The sequence below is a fragment of the Jaculus jaculus genome, chromosome 8 (assembly GCF_020740685.1).
Source record: "Jaculus jaculus isolate mJacJac1 chromosome 8, mJacJac1.mat.Y.cur, whole genome shotgun sequence".
Lineage (NCBI taxonomy): Eukaryota > Metazoa > Chordata > Mammalia > Rodentia > Dipodidae > Jaculus > Jaculus jaculus.
In genome coordinates this window covers 33,574,226-33,590,641 of record NC_059109.1, presented here as the reverse complement: position 1 = coordinate 33,590,641, position 16,416 = coordinate 33,574,226, and the positions used below count along the sequence as shown (strand labels likewise).

At 37.9% G+C, this 16,416-nt stretch overlaps 1 non-coding gene across 1 annotated transcript; it reads left to right on the top strand.

Annotated features, from left to right (window-relative positions):
* Positions 1-6,128: 6,128 nt before the first annotated feature.
* Positions 6,129-6,236, top strand: LOC123463152. Its single transcript, XR_006638759.1, has one exon. It is a non-coding gene; the product is annotated as a U6 spliceosomal RNA (small nuclear RNA).
* Positions 6,237-16,416: the final 10,180 nt, after the last annotated feature.

The window sequence follows — 16,416 nt, the reverse complement described above, 5'->3', positions numbered from 1 at the left end:
CACATAGCCAGCTATGGTATTCTATTGATTTCCCTACCTTTGGAGACTATGTATGGTGATTTGAATTAGTTATTTCCCATAAACTCATGTGTTCTTTTCTTAATTCTTTAAGATTTATTTTTATTCATTCATTTATTTATGTATGTATTTATTAGAGAGAGAGAGAGAGAGAGAGAGACAGAGAATGGGTGCAATAGGGTCTCTAGCCATGCAAACTCCAGATGCATGCACCACCATGTGCATCTGGTTTATGGGGACATGGAGAATCAAATCTGGGTCCTTAGGCTTCACAGGCATGTACCTTATCGGCTAAGCCATCTCTTCAGGCCAGCTCATGTGTTCTTAATGCTCATTTTCTAGCTGATGGCAATTTGGGAGGTGGAGCCTTGCTGGAGACAGTTTGCTAAAGAGGTGGGCCTTGGTGATTTTTTAGCCATTAGCTTGCCAGTGTTAGTTCAGCCCACTCTCTCACTGATATTGTCCACCTAATGTTGGTCAGGAGATGAAATTCAGCCTCTATTCATACCATGCTTTTCCCAGCCATCATGGAGTTTCCTCTCCAGTCTATAAGCCAAAATAAGCCCTTTTCTCCCACAGGCTGCTTTTGTTAAGGAGCTTTGTTTCAGCAATGGGAATTTAACTACAACAATATACATGTACAGTATCAACTTTGTGGGATGAATCTAAGTAACCTACACTATTTCATCTGGATGAAGCTCCCAGAAAGAGAAGGCATTCTTTCCTTGCAATGCCATGGGCATCTCAATATCTTCAGACCACCTAATACACTAGCATTTGTGTATGGATAAAGATGGGGCACTGTGAAAACTGTCCGATTTAGAAACATATATTTTTAAGTCTTATATAATATAGAATATTAATGTAGCTATCTGGAACATGTGGTCTACCGTACTAATGATAGAGGCTTTTGGATGAACTTTCTAAGGATCATTAAGGTACTTCCTTCAAACTCAGGAAAGCCTGGTCAAAATTTTTATTTATTTATTTATTTATTTTAAAAGAGAGGTAGACAAAGAGAATGGGCATGCCAAGGCCTCTAATCACTACACATAAACTACGGACACATGTGCCCCTTGCACATCTGGCTTACATGGGTAGAGGAGAACCAAACCTGGGTCCTTAGGCTTTGCAGGCAAAAATTTTAACAGCTAGGCCATTGGGAAAGTCCTTTCATAAGTGACATAAGCTTGAAGCTATGAAATATTAGAGAAAAGAAAAAGAATAGTACTCTTTAAGCATACAACATTTTAATAGGTCCATACAGATCAAGGAAAAAGCATAAACCTGTTTTCCCCCATGTAGGGGTTGGCAATTTATGTGACAAGCAACAGCAAAATCACCTGTGCACTTGTCCATCTCCAACAAGAGTAAGACATTTTCCCAATGTTCATGAAATTTCTAACTTTAGGTGACATAGCCTGTAGATATTGAGTCTTATAACTGATATACATTTAATCAACAAATGTTGCATAAATCCCTGAAGCAAACTGCATTCTGGGAATTGTGTGTTTGATACACATTTAATCAACAAATGTTTCATAAATCCCCAAGGAAAACATTCTTTATATAAATGCAGAAGGAACAGCTCAGAACACAGAGCTCAATGATGCAGAATCATAAGGAAAGCATGCCAATTTAGAACTACATCACTGGAGGCTTGATGATAAGTTGTCTGTAGGGGGACCATGGCAGGGCTTTTTAAACAACAAGGCCTTTACATAGAGCAGAATGGAGGATTTTTTTATAACTGTCTCTCTGGGGGTTAACAACTCATAGTGAGGTAAAAAGTTCCGCTAGGGCATGGCCATGGGAAAGGATAGTAAAAATAATGATAGTTAACATTTATTGATCACTTACTAAGTGCTGGGCACTTTGCCAAATACACAAACATTATTTCATGAAATTCCTCCAACAGCTATATAAATAAGGGCTAGTATTATATGTGTTTTACAGGTGAAGGAAGTGAGGCTTAAAACCATTAGACTAATTCAACAAGGTTGCATAGATACTGAGCAACAGAATCAAGACTCAGAATCAGGCTGCCTGTCTCTTGAGTCCAAGATTAGGTGGTGAAAAAGAAATGCATTCAGTCCATTAATCCTCCTCTCTCACTAGGGTGAAATTGTGTGGTGACCATTTGTATGTTACTTTCTTCTTACTGTGAACAAATACCTGACCAGGAGCAGCTTACAGAAGGAAAGGTGTTTAACTTGGCTTGCAATTTTGAGGGGAATGAGAATGTAGAACTGGGCAATAATAACTCAAATACCCTAATTACACATGCCCTCCAACAATGAGGCTCCACTTCCTAAAGATTTTCCTATCTTTGTAAATAGCATCATAGCTAGGGAGCAAGTATTCAAACACACTAAACTATGAGGGACATTGTACATTCAAAGAACCATACCCTTTCTCTTTCCTTCCACTGACAGATTCTCCTCCACCTCTGCCTGCTCTTCCTCCTCCTTTTTCCTCTTCCCCTGTGGCTGGCCCTCATATTCAACTATAGTTTACCCTTAAAATGAGCTTGGTGGATACCAGGTATAGACATTTGATGAAATTTACCTCAGCCAAATCTTTTGGAATGACATGGATGATAAGTGTATATACATAATTCTTATAGATTATAATGCTGGGGAATAGTCAAGGGAAGGAATGTTGCTTTGCACTCCTGACATTGGAAATATGAAATTATTTGGATGCTTAAATTATATGGATGCCAGTTTGAAGTGATGTTTTAGTTATAGGCCATGCAATAAACTGAGTCTTGTCAATATTTCTTCTGAGCTCATTATAAGTAAGGTAAGTAATTGTTTTGGAAGGTAATTCACTGGAAGGGAATCTTCAACATCAGGAGAATCTAATAAAATACATATTACTGGGGCTGGAGAGATGGCTTAGTGGTTAAGACACTTGCCTAAAAGGCAAAGGACCCAGGTTTGGCTCCCCAGGACCCACATTAGCCAGATGTACAAGGTGGCACATGTGTCTGGAGTCCATTTTCAGTGGGTGAAGGCCATGGCATGTCCATTTTCTCTCTCTCTCTCTCTCTCTCTCTCTCCCTCTCAAATAAAATAAAATAAAATAAACTGAAAATATATTACTGGTCCTTAACCTAGACCTTCTGACTTATTAGATCTGGTTGTCACTTGAGAATTTGAATTTTTAGTTGAATTAATCAGAAGTGTAATTTTATTCTCTACTTTCCCTATTTACTTAGGCAAATTCTGAATGTCATGAGCAAATTCCCAAGAAATGCATTTTGTCTAAAGGAAGCTCCTGGAAAGAGAAGATTATGTTGCTTATGCTGCTAGGCCTAGGTCAGCTTTGAGAAGCCATTGCTGTAGCAAGGAAAGCTTCTTATGCTGCACCTGAGAACACCAGAGTATTTTCAAAAGAGAACACCAGACTACTTTGACATGAGGAGAGCTGAGTACTTCATATGAAGATACCAGATAACTTTGACATGAGGATGGACATGAAGACACCAGAGCACTTGACAGAGCTCTTCATATGAGGGTGCTAGAGTACTTAACATGAGGTCACTGGGGACTTCACATGAGGAGGGCAGAGAAGTTTATATGAGGACACCTGAGTACTTCACATAACTGTAAATGAGTGCTTCAACTGAGGAACAGAGAGCACTACACATGAGGACAGCACAGTGCTTCACACGAGGACACCTGAGTGCTTCACCTGAGGACACCTGAGTGCTTCACCCGAGGACACCTGAGTGCTTCACACAAGGACACCTGAGTGCTTCCCAGAGGTCACCTGACTCCTTCACCTAAGGACACCTGAGTGCTTCACACAAGGTCACCTGAGTGCTTCACCTGAGGACACCTGCGTGATTCACCCGAGGACACCTGAGTGCTTCACCTAGGACACCTGAGTCCTCCACATGAGGATTCCTGAGTGCTTCACACAAGGACACCTGAGTGCTTTCAACTGCTGGTGCTACAAACCTCACTCCACTTAAACTAAAGCAGAGTCTTGTGTGCTTGATGTACTTATCTTCTTATTTCGGGAACAAACAACTAACTGGAAGCAGCTTACGAGAGAAAGGGTTTATTTTAGAGTTATTGATTGCAGAATCTTCATTGTGATAGAAGGAGATTGTTCACTCCATTTATATCCATAGCAGAGACAGATATCACTAGCTAGTGCAAACAGCCAGAGCTCAAGCTTGCTCTCTTCACACCTAGTAGGGCTGAATTCAAGATCTACCTCCAGTGATATATCTCCCCTGTTGGGTCTCCACCTGCTAAAGACAAGTAGTAACCTAAATGACGTTCAGAAAAATATATGAGGTTATGCGAGGGACATACATTTGCATCCAAACAACCCTAGGACTGAACCCCAGCATCATTGTTGTCACTTGCCCACATTCCACTGATGAGTTTTACATACAGTGTGAAATGGGACTCAAAGTAAATTTGTTTGTGTATTAGTCACATAGAATTAAGAGTTATTTTTGTAATGAAATTTGATTCTTAACTATCCACAAATGAAAACTATTGAAGGAGTGTTGAATTAACCAAGCCTGGTTATCAAATCCTTACAGGCTTTTTTTTTTTTTTTTTCCCCCAAGGTAGGGTCTTGGTCTAGCCCAGGCTGATTTGGAATTCACTATGTAGTCTCAGGGTGGCTTCAAACTCACAGCAATCCTCCTACCTCTGCCTCCTGAGTGCTGGGATTAAAAGCAAGTACTACCATGCCCGGCTAAGTTTTTTTTTTTAATGTGCCTTTAAAAATATTTTAGTTTTACTTATTTATTTGACGGAGAAAGAGGGGGAGAAAAAGAGAGAGAGAGGCAGAGAGTGAGAGAATGGGTGCGCCAGGTCCTGCAGCCACTGCAAACGAACTCCAGACATGTGCACCCCGTTGTGCACCTGGCTAACGTGGGTCCTGGGGAATTGAGCCTGGGTCCTTTGGCTTTGCAGGCAAATGCCTTAACCACTAGGCCATTCCGCCAGCCTCTTCTTAAATGTATCTTAATCACATAGATGATTGGCTTTTCCCTAATAGCACATTACAGTGGGCATTTGAGTAGATGCTTCAGTTCAGGCTCCAAAGAGAAGAAGCAGAGAGCAAAGCTTGACATGGAAGCTGCTTAGTCACAGTTGCATCTTTTGCCTCGTCTTTACTTCAGGAAGCGTTTTATCAGTGGTCAAGTCCACAGTTAGCTTCTGTTTGACTTGATTCCTGCTTAACGAATGACTGTCTTGCATTCTGAATGCTCTGACAGCCCTTGTATTTGTTTGTTTTATTAATTTTATAGGTTAGTTTTGTTTGATCTGTGCTGAGCACAGAACCCAATACATGCTAGGCAGGTGCTCTATCTCCAGACTCTAATTAATACTTCTCTTTTATTTTAAATGCATTTTAATTTTTTTTTCTCACTATTAATGTGTGAATATGGACAGAGGAGGGAGGACACAGCAGGTTCTCTTGCTACTGCAAACGAATCCTAGAAGCTTGCACCACTTTAGGCCCCTGATGTATGTATGTATATGTGTGTATGTATATGATGTATACGTATATGTATATGCATATGTGTATGATTTAGCTTGGGAATTAAACCTAGGCCAGCAAGGTTTGCATACAAGTGCCTTTAAGTGCAGTGCCATGTTGTGCCATTTTCTGACCTCTATCACTCCTTAAACTATGTTTGGTGCACATGTGCACCCATTTCTTCCTTTAATCTCCCATTGCCATATATTTGCTCCAAAACTGTTTGCAAAAACAATTCCCAAAACTATTAAGTCAGAATATCTTCCCTCTAATTAACATTTAGATTAAAATGACAAAAACAACAACAACAATTCCATGTCCTCGCACTGTGTTTTGGCTGCTAAGGAAGTAAGAGAAATCAGGGTAGGGATCATATAGATGAGGTAAGAAAATCAACAACTAAGTAAATGAGCAAATAGGGAGTTAAAATCAGTAATAAAAATCAAGCAAGTTGATATGAAAATAATTGAACACTTTCTTTATACGTCTTAAAAGAGACGGTATTTATGTTGAAATCTGAAAAGCAAGGACATTAGTCATACCCAGTGAAAGAGTATTATAAGAAGGTATAATCACTAGGTTAAAAGACCTGAGTGCTCACTTTAGCAGCATATATATGAAAATCAAAATGATGACCAAGATAATTAGCATAGACCCTGAGCAAAGATGACAATCATATTCATGAGGCACTCCACTTTTTTTTTTTTTTCCTTATAAGAAAACCTAGGTCTGGAGAGATGGTTCTGCAGGTAAGCGCTTGCCTGTGAAGCCTAAGGACCTCAGTCTGAGACTTGATTCCCACATTAGCCAGTTGCACATGGGGGTGCACACATCTGGAGTGTGCAATGGCCGGAGGCGCTGGTGTGCCCATTCTCTCTCTTTCTCTCTCTCTCTCTCTTTCTCTCTCTATCACTCTCAAATAAATAAATAAAAAAGAAACAACAACACAAAGAACAACCTGGAATGATTCTAGCCACCTTGTTTGGGGAGCAAAGTAAAGGCTAAGGCTAGAGGACACTGCTTAAATGGATAAAGTGGTATAAGTTATTTCACAAACACAAAGCTTTTTTCAAAATAAAATATTTTATTTATTTATTTATTTGACATATGAACATTTTTACTCCTGCATGAGCTTCTAGTGACTCTTCTGTTTACCTGTAATTTAAAGTGGCCTAGCTAATGTGCCTTATTAGAGCACTGTTTGTCAGAGATATTCAAGGACAAGAGTTACTTCCTTTACTCTCCCTCTACTCTTTATTCTTTTTCATTATTTTGCATGCATTTTGTATGTTGTAGTATGTGCAATGGATATGTATGTATGTGTGTAGATGAATGTGGGCCCTGTGTGTGCTTGTGCAGGGCAGAAGAGAAGTTCTAGAGCCTTTTCTGTAGCTGATCCACACACTTTCTTGACCCTGGATCCCCTACTGACCCCAGAGCATCACTTCTCAGGTCTCTCCACCTTCACCCTGAAGTCTCAGACCCTCATGTTTATGGAGAAGGCACTCATAACTGCTGAGCCATTGCTATCTTTCCCACATTTCTCCCTCCCCTTCATTCCTACATCCCTTCCTCACTCTTCTTCCTTTGCCAACCCTCATTCTCCCTATTTTTCTGATAATATTCTTTTTTACTTTAGGGCCTGCCTCATTTAAGCACAAAATCCATACCATGTAGTTCAAACAAAATGATTATTTTTTTTTATTATAGCATTCCTCTACATGTATTTAAGTTCAGATGTCTGCCATTTCAAAGACTTTATTTGTACTTCTTTACCATTAAAATTGGAATAGTAGTTTTACTTATTTACTCAATGATAAATAATTCTGTGACTCTTCTTCTGAGTTGATCATTAAATCAATGTGGGATACACATATAGAGAAATTAAGACCATATATATATATATATATATATATATATATGAAGTTCAGAGCCAAATAAGTGTAGCTGAAGTCTTATTTATTATCTTTTATAATCATAAGAATTTTTTAAAATACATCAATAGCATTCTGAATTTTCCCAGAATATTACAATCATGTTACATCTATTTGCTTCATAAATTCCATAAACGGAGGACGTTTAAAACTTCAGCCTTTTTGATTTGTTTATTTTTTTAAATAATGATTAGTTCTTTTTGCTTGCTTATCTGCAGTGTCAGGGGTCAGGACTTTGTACCTGAGAGGTAAGTGCATTACCCCATCCCAGAAGCCAAAAATTTTCTTTTTGTATTGATTTGCAAGGAAAAGGAGATGAAGGGGAGGGAGAAAGAATGGGCACACCAGGGCCTCCTGTTATTACAAAGGAGCTGTAGATGCATGCATCACTTTGTGTATTTGGCTTTATGTGGGTCCTGAAGAACCAAATCCACTAGTCAGGATCCCTTTCAGTAACAGCACCCATGAGTAATTACCCATTACACAAGCTGACAAATTGGAATCTTCCATAAGAACTGTCTACTTTTTCTGTTTCCTTTGTGATGTTTACCTAATGTGTACCTTTCCATGCAACTTGGTTACAGTAAATATTCCTCTAATTTCTTCTTATTGTAATGAATTTATTGTTTCCTAGAAAATCTTTGGTATGTATTTTCATATATAAATTTATATTACAAAAACATTAATCAAAGATAATATCAACCTGGGCTATTGGGGAAGTCTACAAAGATAAGCAGACTGACATTCTAGATTTGCATGTAATAATGTATTCCCCATATGACTTGTATAGAAATATTTTCCTTGACAGTGCCCTGTTCCTATTTTCAATCTTTGATAGTTTATTTTTTGTTATCCTTACCAATGCTTTCTAGCATAACAACATCTTTCCATTTCAACCTTAAAATAACCTCCAAAAACTCAACCATAAATGAACAGACATAATCATAGTACATTGGATCAATAGAAACAGAATTTTATGAGTTAGAATGATATTAACATATTTAAAATCACAATATTTTCTTGGGTGATTCAGAAATGAACTCAAAATTACAGAAATAAGTTGTGACACGTCATTACAACTTAGACATTTTAAAATGTATACCTTTTAATTTCACAATAATTGAGCAACACCAGGATTTTTTTTTTTCTACAGCTGATGAAAGGTATGGTAGACTATACTGGATGGATGGAATGAACATGGGAGGTCATAATATGTTTGTAGGATATGGCCTTCTGCCATTGACCACAGTCTCTTGGAGCAAGATAAAGTCATTGAAATAGTTAATAGATATTAGCCAAATTTAAAATAAAAAAGTTCTATTGTTAACAATTATGGAGGGTTAGATGAAGAGTTGGCTTTTGGTTCATAATTTAACTCACTTGGCAAGTGGCAAGCTGCACTCCAGAGTTATAACATATATCAAGCCCACACATTCTGACTATGCCGCAGCTCATAAACTACTAGCAACGTGTGCCTTCTGGTAAACTAGCTGGATTAAGGATTAACACAATACTGTGTACTTAGGGAAATCTGAAGTCAATTTTCACATCTACTAAATTCAAAAGCTACTTCTTTAAGAGCAAATAAGTATACATGTTTTTCCCAAGTTCAAAAAGGCTGTCTACAATTGTTATAATTTCTCCTGACTTTCAGTTCTCTTGAAGACTGGCATTTCTCCATTCCCTTCAGATTTTATCGACTGTGACCTTTTTAATGCATCTCTTTTTTTTTCCTACTCTTGTGTATTCCTTCTTGTTTCAGAATGCATTGGCACTAATGATTTTCAGATGAATTGGAGCACAAATGGATTTTCTCAATTTTAAATCATAAATTCATTCAAACCAAGCTTTGTATTAATTTGGAGTTCGTGACTTTATTCACAGCACTGCAAAAAAATGTCTTCAGCTTCTATCACTATGTACAGATTCACACCCTGGTAACAAAGGATACCAAAAGCACAGGGAATAAGGAAATAAAACAAATCCTTTTAAATTTTATTTGTGGTTGCTTAACTAATTGAAATCATGACACATTGTTTTTCTCATTATCAATTTTGGGTGAGATTTATTTTCATGGAAATATATTAGAATTCTCTCATTTATTAAAACTTACATTGAATCTTACCCTGTATAATAACATAGACTGGACATATCAAAATAATCTTATAATTTATAAGAATACCTAATATCTAAGAAGGACAGAAATAGAATTGAAGAGAGAATTGGATATCAAACAATAGACAAGTGATAATGGTTTGGAGATGTTTATATATGTAAAACTTAATTAGAAATAAATGGCATGTGTGTGTATCCATCTGGGTTGTAGGAGAGGTGGGCGTGTTTTCATAGAATCAATATGTGGTATGATGGGGAAGGGGTAGCTATACAGCAGATAAAATGATGTAGTATTTGGTACACATCTGGAACTTCTTTGCCTGATATTTGTACAGTCTGAAAGTATAAATAGGATCAACAGAAGCTTAAGGAAATCCATGGATGACAGATAAACAGTTGGGTATGAAAGCCAAGGTCAAGGCATGCACCTCATTTGTGGACCTTGTAATAACAAGAGGTCAGCAACAAAATTTCTCCCCAACACACTTTTGCTGTGCCAAGGAAGCATAGTATTGGGTGAATTGACCCCAGATTTGCTATTATGTGGTACTTTATAAATCACTATGTCATAGAAATAATGAAGAGTAAAAATGAGCTTTCCTTGCTGTTAAGTAGCAGTTTTTAATATTTATGGAAGTATGTCTTTTCCTAAAATAGACCAACATGAGTATTTATAAAGTTTTTATTACCATGATATTTTTATTAATATTGAGACATTATTATTACTTCTCTAGGAATGTTTTAGAGCACCATTTTTGTACTTTTAAAATAAGAATTATCAAGAAAGTATTTTGGAAAATGGTACTTTTAAATAATTTCCATTTGTTCTTTTGATTGGCTGTATTTTTAGGGTAATGCCATTTGCTTTGGTTTGAAAAATTGAATTTTGTCATAACAATAGCTTCAAATGCACTGTGTCATTTTACATCAACATCCATGATCTAATGATATTTACATAGCTTTCTATGTGTTTCATTTTCATCTTTTCTTTCTAAGAATTCTATTTGGAACAATCATGCCTGGGATGTGTTGATGTCACCTCAAAGAAGAGTTTTATTTTGGCCTTTCTCATTTTATTTAACTAACAGATATTACTATGAAATAAACATCATATGTAATTATGTGTGTGGGGGAGGCATGGGTGGATGCATGTGTGCGCATATGCATACATTTACATGCGTATGTTTAGACTAGAGGACAACATGGAGCCATTCCTTAGGAATACTACCCACTTTTTTTTTTTTTTTGTGACAAGGCATCTTATTGGCCTGGAGCTCACCAAGTAGACTAAATTGGCTAGCCAAGTAACTCCAAGTATCCACCTGTTTCTCCTAACCTCTTAGAGTATAAGCTTGTGTCATAATGCCTAGCTTTTCTTTTCTTTTTCTTTTCCTTTTCTTTTCTTTTTCTAGCTCAGGCTGACCTAGAATTCACTATGTAGTCTCAGGGTGGCCTTGAATTTATGGTGATCCTCCTACCTCTGCCTCCTGAGTGCTGGGATTAAAGGTATGTACTACCATGCCCGGCTTTAGTTTTTCATTTTTAATTAAATGAGGGTTCTAAGGATTGAACTCAGGTCCTCACGCTTACACAATAAGTACTTTGCTTAGTGAAGAATTTCTATACCCCCTGTATTTAGGCATAAATAATTTATCAGTTGCTTTAAAAGTACTATGATGGGGGCTGGAGAGATTGCTCACAGTGGTTAAAGACACTCTTTTGCAAAGCCTGACATACCAGGTTTGATTCCCGAGTACACATGTAAAGCCAGATTCACAATGGCACATGTGTCTGGAGTTTCTTCATATTGGCAGGAGGCTCTGGACTGCCCATATGTTCTCTCTCTGCTTTTATCCTCTGTATGGAAATAAATAATTGATTATTAAAGTATATACATGTGTGTGCCTGTATGTATGTGTGTGTGTGTGTGTGTGTGTGTGTGTGTGTGTGTGTGTATGAAATTTTAAAGTATATATTACATATAATAATATAATTATATATACATATATATATATATATATATATGTATGTATATATAATTATTATGATGGGTTCTGGAGTTTCTATAACCTCACACAGACTATGGTTATTTTGGCAAGACGTGGGTCAGAATGAGTTCTATTCAGCTATCGATAGAGATGAAATTAGAAAATTTGCACAAAAATTGGTGGATATGGAAAGAATAGTAATGAGGTAACCCAGGATCAGAAAGACAAATGTCACATGTTCTCTTTCATATGCATATTCTATCTTGGAATAGATTTATTTATAAATTGTAGTAAGCATAAATAATACTGGCCAGGAAGCTAGAATGGAGCTTGAAGAGAGTTGAGAAGTGGTGAAGAATCAGGTGAGGGATAGCAGACAAGACATAACGTGGGTCCTAACAAAGGTCTAAGGCCAGGGGAAAAGGAGAGATGGAAGTGGAAGGGTTACACAAGACTAAAGACAGAATGAATAAGCACTATAGAAACGTACCTCTTAGCTAGTTTGAGGTTATGGCTTTCTAAAAAGAGAGCATGTGAGATTCAGAAAACATTTTCCTCCCAGTGAGCTATTTTGGAGGCCATGATGCCATCAAAACAATGAAGGCCAGTGTCAAAGTGCTTGGTTTCCCATAGAACTAGATGGTAAGGCCCTACTGCTGAAGACACTGTGTGGTGGAACTGTGATGGAAGCCTTCTCTGTGCTGGGTAGTTGTCACAGTATTGGAAACCACTTTGTGAGTTTTTTGGGGACAAAAGTCATTAACAGTCTGAACACAGTACAATCTGAAATCTACAAAACCAAGTAACATGCACTTATTGTTGCAGAAGTGGCATATAAGTTATGGGGGCAATCAACTGCTTTCTGATTGGATTGGAAGTGGTGGCTTAAATGTGAGTGCTGACTAACCAGAGAACTTTCTCTATGGATATGGTGGTAGACACTGGAGAGATTCAAAACTTATCAAATCAGAAAATAATAGGCTGCTACAAGTTCAACATTAAAATATATTTGTAATACAACCTCCAAGGCTCACAGAACATTATAGAAGAGAGGAGTGGATATTTTAGGTCACACTGTAGATAGGTGAACTATGAGCCACTGTCCTACCAACATGAACCCAATAGTACATTCGTTCATGACACCACAGAAATTACTGATACCCATACTGAGGAAGGCCTTTAGTGGAATGGGGGTAGAGGAGAGGGGACAAAAAATAATAATCTGATGGGAATAAACCTGTTAATAATATGTCCATATATTAAAGTTTCTAATTTCATTTTTTTCTTGAAATTCACATTTGTAGTTAAGTTCTTGTTTCTGGGACAAAAAGCAAACTAAAACTAGCTTGTGGGAGGAAACAGTTTATGTCAGGCTTACAGATTTCCATGAGGAGCTTCATCATGGTGAGAGAAATGGGCTCACTTCATCATACATGCACAGCAGAGAGACAGAGTGAGTAGCCAGGGTTTAGGCTGGCTCTGACATACTTTAAGGCTGGACTCACTATGGGGACATTATATTCACACCACCACAGTAACCATAACAAACAGAAATGTGAAGAAAATAGGGTGTTATATATGAAGGATAATGAACCAAAATGCAATGACACTTGTGGGAAATGATGAGAAAATATTTCATGGGCCATATATATATATATCTTGCACTGGAAAAGTTATTCAGAAGATAGGTTATGTAACACACCACAGCCTTGTTTGAGTTGTTGCCTGTTTCAGCAAATGCAGCGTATAATCGTACTTGCATTTTAGATATAACCAGCCCTCTGGTGCTAGCACAGATGCAGAATTCCAAAGCAAATAGGATGCTGTGACGAGTGTAGGTGATGAACACTTAGGAAAGAGATAGAACTTGCACTGAAATAGCAAGGATAGTAAGTAAAGAAAAAAAAATACTAACCTGTTCTATGAGTTCCATTTGTGGATGCTGGCAATTAAAGGACTTGTGTAACTTCTTGATGTCCTAATTGTCCTTGAATTAAGAAATTCTTACAACTAGACTTGACTCAGTTGCATTTGGATCCCAAGGTTAGAATGTACTAAGCATCAGTTTTCTTTCTTTCCTTAAAAAAAAAAAAAAAAGTCTATCAGTTTTGAATTAAGTTCAACTCAGGCATCTAAATTCCAAGGATGAAGATTTCTCTTCATTTCCTGTCACAATCTCCTATTAGCAATTATTGTTCTATTATTTAGATAAAATAATGTTCTTGACTAGAGCAGATAAGCAATAGCTTTGCTGTTTATTGACTACAGCTGTTGGTGTTTGGTGCCAGGCGAACTCTCAGTAAATACTTAGCGGGTGGCTGTGTGTTGCTGATGCTGAGTGTGAAGAAGCTATAATGACTGCTTTCTGGCAGTACAGGAAGTAGGTGAATAAACAAGATCAAGATTTAGCTTCACAGGACATGGAGATGAAGGACACAGACAGCTGCAGGGAAGCATCAAGGGAGAAAACAACCTTACAGCTTGGCCACAGGACTTAGAGGGGAGATGTGAGGAATGGACATTTTAGGATGGCAGTGTGTCACTTTCAGGAGAAATGGGGTATGAAACATCAAGACATTCAGAAAGATTTGGAAGCATAAGCAAAGCAGAACAGTGAGGGGCAGGGTGGGGATGACAGGCGCATTTGGTGCCGTGGGAACATCAGCATAACTACAGTGAGACATTAGAGGCAGGAGGGAGAGAGGAGAAAATCCATTTTGTAATCCAGGCAACACTTTTGTAGTTTTGATGACTTATCACTTGTGAATAGTTTTCTTACCTTTCATAGTTTCCTATAATAATGAAATCTGCCCTATAGGCTTATGTATTTTGTTACTAAGTCTGATATAAAAAATAATCCTCTGACGTTAGGCTAGAGAGATTTCTCAGTGGTTAAGGATACTTAATTACAAACGTGCAGGTCCAAAACCCTAGTACCAAGGTAAAGCCAGATGCACAAAGTGTCATATTCATCGGGAGGGCATTTGCAGTGGCAAGAGGCCAGCGCAATGCATTCTGTCTCCCTCTCCTCCTCTTTATCCTTCCTAGTACTGGTTTCAGTAGCTGTGGTCAAAAAGTACGCTGCCTTCGGGCTGTCCTGGAAGTACATGCTTCTTCTCACCAACTGTCTCCCCTCTCAGGTTTGATTAAGCTTTTACTCTTAATCAAACTGGCCATTTGAAAAATGACAGAGGCCTTGGGGTCATTGTGAGACATCATCAGACTTAGTTGGAAGGGGAATTTTCTTTGTGTAAGGATAACATCTATACAAAGAGTAAAACTTGAAACCTACTCAGCATAATCATAGCAACAAGCTTTAGATCACTAAGTTTATCAAATAGAATCAAATATATGGAAAAGTACTTTGGAGTTCACAATGCACTATAAAGGGTCAGCTGATAGCATTATTAGTAATTGAGCCATGGCAATAGTGACTTCCAATCTCTGAGATGATTTTTCTTTATATTTTTCTGTCATACATTTTAGCAAATGGCAAAAGTGAAGTAAAATTTTCACCTCAGAATTACTTCTTAAGTTTGGGAAGCATTCCAACTTGAAACTTGAAGGAAAGTATCACTATCAGAATGTGTTAGGGTAACTTACCATATTAAGCCCTAGATCACTGAGCATATACAACACATCCTTGGTAGATATGTCCCCAAAAGCACCTTTTGCAGGACAACCACTTGCACCAGACACTGGAAAACAGACCCCAACACTTGAGACATGTGTTCTTATGGAACACAAACAGCTTATTTCCATTTAACCTGCGGCAAAGAGACAATAAGAAATCAGAACCCATCCACCAAACATAGTCATCTACTCACCTGAGAAATATCTCTGGGTGCTAATTCTTTTTCTTTCTGATAAAGCTTGTCTCATAAGAATAACAAAATCTCTGCTGAACATCTCTGGAGATGGAACTGCAAATGAACACAAGAAAATGTGCTGCTTTGTACATCTGGCTTATGTGGATCCTAGGTCCTTTGGCCCTGAAGGCAAGCGCCTTAACCATTAAGCACAAAATATGATTTTTTAAATAACAGCACAACCAGAGGTGGTACAGTTTGAAGAGAAGTTAATCCATTTCTGATTTTGAATGTTGTCCAATTTTTATTTTTCCCCTAAAAGTATTTCATAAAGAACATGGATATTTCCAATGCCCTATCTCAAAACCAAGATGTCTTAATAAGTTGGTATGTGTATGTTTAGGGATCGTGGAGTCAGTATCTGCAGTGGAGTGTGTGGCCCATCTAATTCACCCAAGCTTTGTTGAGACACTATTTTGTGCACAAAGTCTACTTCTCTGGGAGTGGAGAAAGCGTTAAAGATAAAGTGTATACTACTAAGAGTAAACCAGCTTGTACTTACTGTGTTCCCCTTATGCACTGGGCTGTGTATTAGTCTCATGTGTATTAATTAGCTCAGAATCCCCCCCAAGCACATGATGAAGCTATTCTTGTTATGCTCAAATAATTTGCACAAGATCAGCATCTGCTAGTGAAGAGTCTGTCTCTAGAGAACTCACACTCCACGAGGATTTGCAGTCTAAGGAAACTGTACGGATTGTGTACGAGGGATTGAGGGATACAGAGGAGGATGAGCTCTGCAAGACTGAGACTATAACAGACATAAGCACAATGAGGTAAAGGAGAGCCCTTGGCATTAGACACGAATTCTGTAAGAAGATAGGCAGGTATGCCATGCTCCTAGGGAAAGTGGCAATTTGATACGCAGAAGCTAAAAAAGGCCTAATCCCATCCTTCCCTCCTAAGCATTGAACAGCATGTAACTTGGCCTCATCTAGAAGAGATGTTCCTAGAAGAAAAGATTTAGGCGCTGGA